Here is a 5,999-nt window from a genome sequence, read left to right as displayed (position 1 = left end):
TATTGGAACCAGATGGGTATTCAGAAACAAGCTGAATGAGAAAGGAGAAGTAGTCAGAAACAAAGCTCGACTGGTAGCTCAAGGTTACAGTCAACAAGAAGGTATTGACTATAATGAAACCTTTGCTCCAGTCGCAAGGTTAGAATCTATTCGTCTTCTTGTATCTTTTGCCATTAATCATTCTATTAAATTATATCAAATGGATGTCAAGAGTGCATTCCTTAATGGTTATATATCAGAAGAAGTGTATGTCAACCAACCTCCAGGTTTTGAAAATCCAAAATTTCCAGAACATGTTTTTAAACTTAAAAAATCTTTATATGGACTTAAACAAGCTCCCAGAGCTTGGTATGAACGTTTAAGTAACTTTCTTCTGGAACACAATTTTATCAGAGGGAAAGTTGACTCCACACTCTTCTGTAAAAACCTTAACAATGATCTCATGATATGCCAGATTTACGTTGATGACATTATTTTTGGCTCTGCTAATGCCTCTGTTTGTCAAGAATTTTCTGAGTTAATGCAGGCAAAATTTGAAATGAGCTTAATGCAAGAACTAAAGTTCTTTCTAGGAATTCAAATTAATCAAACTTCAGAAGTCACATATGTTCATCAAAGCAAATACATTAAAGATGTTCTGAAGAAATTTGACATGGCTGAATGCAACTCTGCAAAGACTCCTATGCATCCAACATGCATTCTTGAAAAGGAAGAAGCAAGTAAAAAGGTTTGTCAGAAGCTCTATCGTGGTATGATAGGCTCTCTTCTCTATCTGACTGCTACTCGACCTGATATTCTCTTCAGTGTCTGTCTTTGTGCCAGATTCCAATCAGATCCTAGAGAAACTCACTTAACAGCAGTTAAGAGAATTCTCAAATATCTGAAAGGATCTCCTAACCTGGGCCTGATGTATGAGAAAACATCAGAGTATAGACTTTCGGGTTACTGTGATGCAGATTATGCAGGAGATAGATTGGAACGAAAAAGCACATCTGGAAATTGCCAGCTCCTAGGAAACAATCTGATATCCTGGGCCAGCAAGAGACAGTCAACTATCGCTCTATCTACTGCAGAAGCAGAATACATCTCAGCATCACTGTGCACAACTCAGATGCTCTGGATGAAGAATCAGTTAGAAGATCTGCAAATCTTCGAGAGTAACATTCCTATCTTCTGTGATAATACTGCTGCCATTTGTTTAAGTAAGAATCCCATTCTACACTCCAGAGCTAAGCACATTGAAATAAAACATCATTTTATCAGAGACTATGTTCAGAAAGGGATAGTAACGTTGAAGTTCATTGATACAGATCATCAATGGGCATATATCTTTACTAAGCCCTTGGCTGAAGATAGATTTCTATTTATCTTAGAAAATCTGAACATTCAAAATTGCCCTGAATAAATTGTGCCTCTGAGAATGTAAAATGAGACTCTGACATAATCAAATGTACCTCTGCCTCTGACTCTGATACTTCTACCAAGTTAAGAAGATATCTGAGTTAGAAATCTCCAGGAACCAATCTTTTGGTTTTCCTGAAGATCAGATACATCAAACCACGTGGAGCACTTAGCGTCTAACCCTAGAACTTCTAGACAGCTGTCCAGAAGAAAATCAAAGGGCAAACGTCTAAGATCTCCTCGAGCAGTGTGCATACTGTTGGGATTAGACATTCATTAATGAGCCTTAATCATTTCTCCCCCAAGCGTGCTAACTTGTTTTGTGTGCTAACGCTGATTTGTGTGTCGTTTTGCATGTGTTTTCGTTTAGGGTATTTAAACACTCCTCTCACATTTCACACACTTATCACTCTCACTCACTCTCAAACTTCTCTGAAGCATTTCTGCAAGCAGTTCTTCTTCAACTCATCTTCATCAACTATGGATGCTCAACAACAACAAGTTTTCAACTTCTCTCAGCAAATGGAATCAAGCACCACAGCCCAAGACACAAACACTTCTACTCCAACAGTTACAGGCGTATCCATTACTCCAGTGTATAAGGAACCCCATGTTCTTGATCGTGAACCTCATATCAACCTTGCAACTCCCTTTGAGGGACTGGATGTTTTATGTGAATCATTGGTAGACTTCAACAACATGAAGAGAAATGGAGTAGATCTTACTGAAGAACTCCGTCAACAAGGGTGGGAAAACTACTTCCAACGACTCTATGGCCCTATTTACCCAAATCTCATCAAAGAATTCTGGAGATTTGCTGACGCTGATGATCACTTCATAGTCTCTTACGTGTTGGGGGTCAAGATAGTGATCACTGAAAAATCAATTGCTTCATTACTGAATATGGAGAAAACTGGAGGAAGAAGGATCTACGACATCAACCCTAGATCAAGGTACATTGCTCAAGTGATCAATCCCACCATATTCAAACACAACACTGAAGGCAACCCATCAAAGAACAAAGAACTTCATCAGAACCTCAGAGTATGGCTCAAGATCATTCTGGGAACCATTCATCACCGCCCAGCATCAAACTCCTCTGACTACATCAATACAGATCAGAAGTGCATTCTGTACTGTATTCACAAGGGTTTGAAGCTCTGCCTCCCAGCACTACTTTTCAAGTATCTCAGAGACTCTGTAAGGGAGACCAGAAACAACATGAAACCCAGAGTCTACATTCCTCTGGGAAGGCTTTTGTCTGATGTCTTCATAGAAAATGGGCTTGTAGATCATCTGGAGAAGAACAAGCTTATGGAAGATCTGGCGATAGATACTGGAAGGCCTCTGAATGCCAAAAATCTAAAAAGCATGGGAATTCTGAAGAAGATCCAAGTCAAACCCACGCTGGACACCTCCTGGGACGCCTTGAAAGATCAGAGGAAGCTGCCACATGGTCTTGCAAGGTTCTACAAGAATGAACCCAGAGAACCAATCCTTCACTACATGTAGCGTCTGAAGGATGAAGGAGTTGACATCTCTGACTTCAGACTGGACGATTGTCTAGATTCAGAAGAAGACTTCGTCAAGTTCAAAAGAGGTCCCTCTGGAAAGAAGTCTTCCAAGGCAAAGAGAGCAAGGCTAGGAGAAACTTCTGAAACAAGATCTCCAGCGCCTCTGCAAGTAACTACTGGTAAGTCTACTCCCTCTATTCTCTCTGAACCTCCTGTGGCTTCCTCTACTTCTCTCCCAGCACTTATATACACTTCCTCTGAAACCCCACCTTCTACAACCAGAACCTCACAACCTCAACCTAAATTTAATCTTGCCCATACAACACTACCTCTATCTGTAGTTGAAGAACTCAATCAAACCACCTCTTCATCTTCAAACCCAGAATCACCTCCCTACCTTATCCTCTCCTCTGACCCAGAACCTTCTGACCCCGCTTCTCCCACTTTAGCCCACCTTTATTCTCTAAACCAAAACTCACATCAACCACAACAACCTCCACCTGAACCTGAAGTCACTTCACCACCCCTAGAACAAACAACCAACAACCCTTCTGAAGTTCAACCCTCTGACATCACCCCCCAAAATACTTCCGCTGAACCTGAACCTCTAACATTAAACTTAAACCCTCCAAACTCTCCATCCCAAACATCTGAACCCGAACCTGAACATCCCATGCCTACCCTTGAGGAAGCCATAATGTTGTTCGCAGGGGCTTCAGTACAGAAGGTCAAGTCTCTAACCATTAACTCTGGCATCAGTGATGATCCTGACTCTGTAAGGACACACTGGAACAGAGTCATTGGCTGGATGACTTCTGAGGCTTTCAAGCTGAAGCACATCTCTGAACAAGTCAGAAACGACTTCATCAGAGATGCTGAGGCAAGACTACAGGAAAGACTTGCCAGAGAAGTTGCAGAAGAAGCAAGAAGAAAAGAAGAAGAGAGAGCCAGACAAGAAGAAATCCAAAGGGCAAAGGAAGATGAAGCCAAAGCTCTGGCTGATGCTGCTGCCGCTGCTGAAGCTGAAGCACAAGCTGCCGCTGAAGCTGAAGCAAAGGCCGCTGCTGAAGCACAGAGTGCTCTGACTCAGGGGGAGTCCTCTACAGTTATCCCTATGGTTCTCCAGACACTTGAAGAACTCAAGAACGACCAGAAGGAACTCCGTGCCAGAATGGATAAACAAGACACTGTCAACGACAACATTCAGAACATGCTGGCTCAACTGCTTCAGAGAATGCCTCCGCCTCCCAACCCTTAGGCACTTAGGATTATTTGCTTGTTGCTCTGCCTTCTTTGTTTCTGATGTTTGCTTGTTTGCTTTCCTGCCATTGTCTCTGTTGCTCTATTATCTGAATATAATATCTTTTTGTTTATTTTAAGTCTTTTTGATTCTGACAAAAAGGGGGAGAAATCAATACAGCTCTGATGAAAATTGCCTAATACCCTAAGCACTCTGCAACATGCTTTTCTTAAAAATAAATTCATCTAACATTGGGCTTAAGAAATTGCAGAAGGTATTGTAACTTCATTGCTTAGAGGCTCTGGTAAGAACTTCGGAACTCCCTAACCTATCTCAGGGGGAGCTCACTTCTATCCGATCTGATATTTTTGTTTGTTTCATCTGCTATTTGAGTTTGTTTTGTCATCATAAAAAAGGGGGAGATTGTAAGAACAAAAATTGTTCTACATCAGATTCCATGATTTTGATGATAACAAAGGATGAAACCAAAAATGGCACCCTAACGAAAAGTTTCTAAGTGTGCAGGGTTCTAAGGAAAGAAGGAAGAGATCTGATGACGTTATCAGATACAAAATCCTATCAGATACAAATTATCAGAAGATCAGAAGCATCTGAAGTAGAAACACGCTCAAGAAGCTCTAACTCTGAGCAAATCAGCAGAATATCAGAAGCATCTGAAGAAGAAGTGCACTCTAGAAGTTCTGACTCTGAACAACGGTATATCACTCCAGAAGCTCTCAGCGTCATCTGAGGACATCATCAGAAGCTCCAAATCAACACAGCAAGATTCCAAGATTCCCAGAGTCACGCAGACTTTGGTAATGGATTTCCTAATACAGAAAGAGTAACGTTAACTTCAAATTCAAATGGAAAGGAACTATTTTTGGAAAGAAGTTATTCAGGGAGACAAAGTTATTTTGGCAAGAAACAACAGAAGTTATGGCATTAATTCTTATTCAAGACAAATTATCTGCCATCAATTTCAACGGTCCTTTCACTCCTATATAAAGGACAGCAATCAACATTGAGAGGCGCGCAAGCATACACTGAAACATTCTCTCTCTCTCTCTCTCTCTCATTTTTTCACAAAGCTTTTGCTTAGAACGTGAAACACTCTTTTGTTCTTAATATTGTAATATCTTGCTTGACTTAGAAGCACTCTAGATTACAAACTTTGTTTTATCTATTGTTTTATTTCCTCAAGTGACTTTGCGCAGTCTGTATACTTGAGAGGACTAAGAGATCTTTCTCTTAGACGTTGGTTGTAAACAATCTTTCAAGATTAGTGGATTAAGTCCTTGTTGAAGGCGAAATCACCTTGGCCGGGTGGACTGGAGTAGCTTTGTGTTATAAGCGAACCAGTATAAATTCCTTGTGTGGTCTTTATTTTGAAAAAGCGCTTATTTTCCAAAACAATTCAAACCCCCCCCCCCCCCCCCCTTTCTTGTTTTTCTCACCTTCAACTTGATCCAACGTCAAGTCTCCCCCCTGTTTTTAATTTTTTTCACAATAAAAATGGAAGAAATTGATTAAGTTTAGACTTTCTCTTTTTCGAATGTTAAGATATTATTGTAGAACTCCATGTTCAAACATCCGTCTTCAATATTAAAATACAATCATTGCATGTAGAATTTTGTTTTTCTTTTTCAAAATCTTTTTGGATTGTGTCAGTTTTCTCTTCAAGAGATGAAATTCATTTCTTTTGTGTTGACTCGGTTTTGTACATAATTTTACATTCATTGCATAATTCTTTTATTGGTTCTTGTGCATCGTTACATAAGAAAGTTTTTCGTTACTAACCTTTCATTCTTCATCATTAGAATGGTATGATGCCATCAATGCAA

This window comes from Lathyrus oleraceus, chromosome 6, assembly GCF_024323335.1.
Source record: "Lathyrus oleraceus cultivar Zhongwan6 chromosome 6, CAAS_Psat_ZW6_1.0, whole genome shotgun sequence".
Taxonomy (NCBI): Eukaryota; Viridiplantae; Streptophyta; class Magnoliopsida; order Fabales; family Fabaceae; genus Lathyrus; species Lathyrus oleraceus.
The sequence above is the reverse complement of the archived record's forward strand: the minus strand, read 5'-3'. Positions refer to the sequence as shown.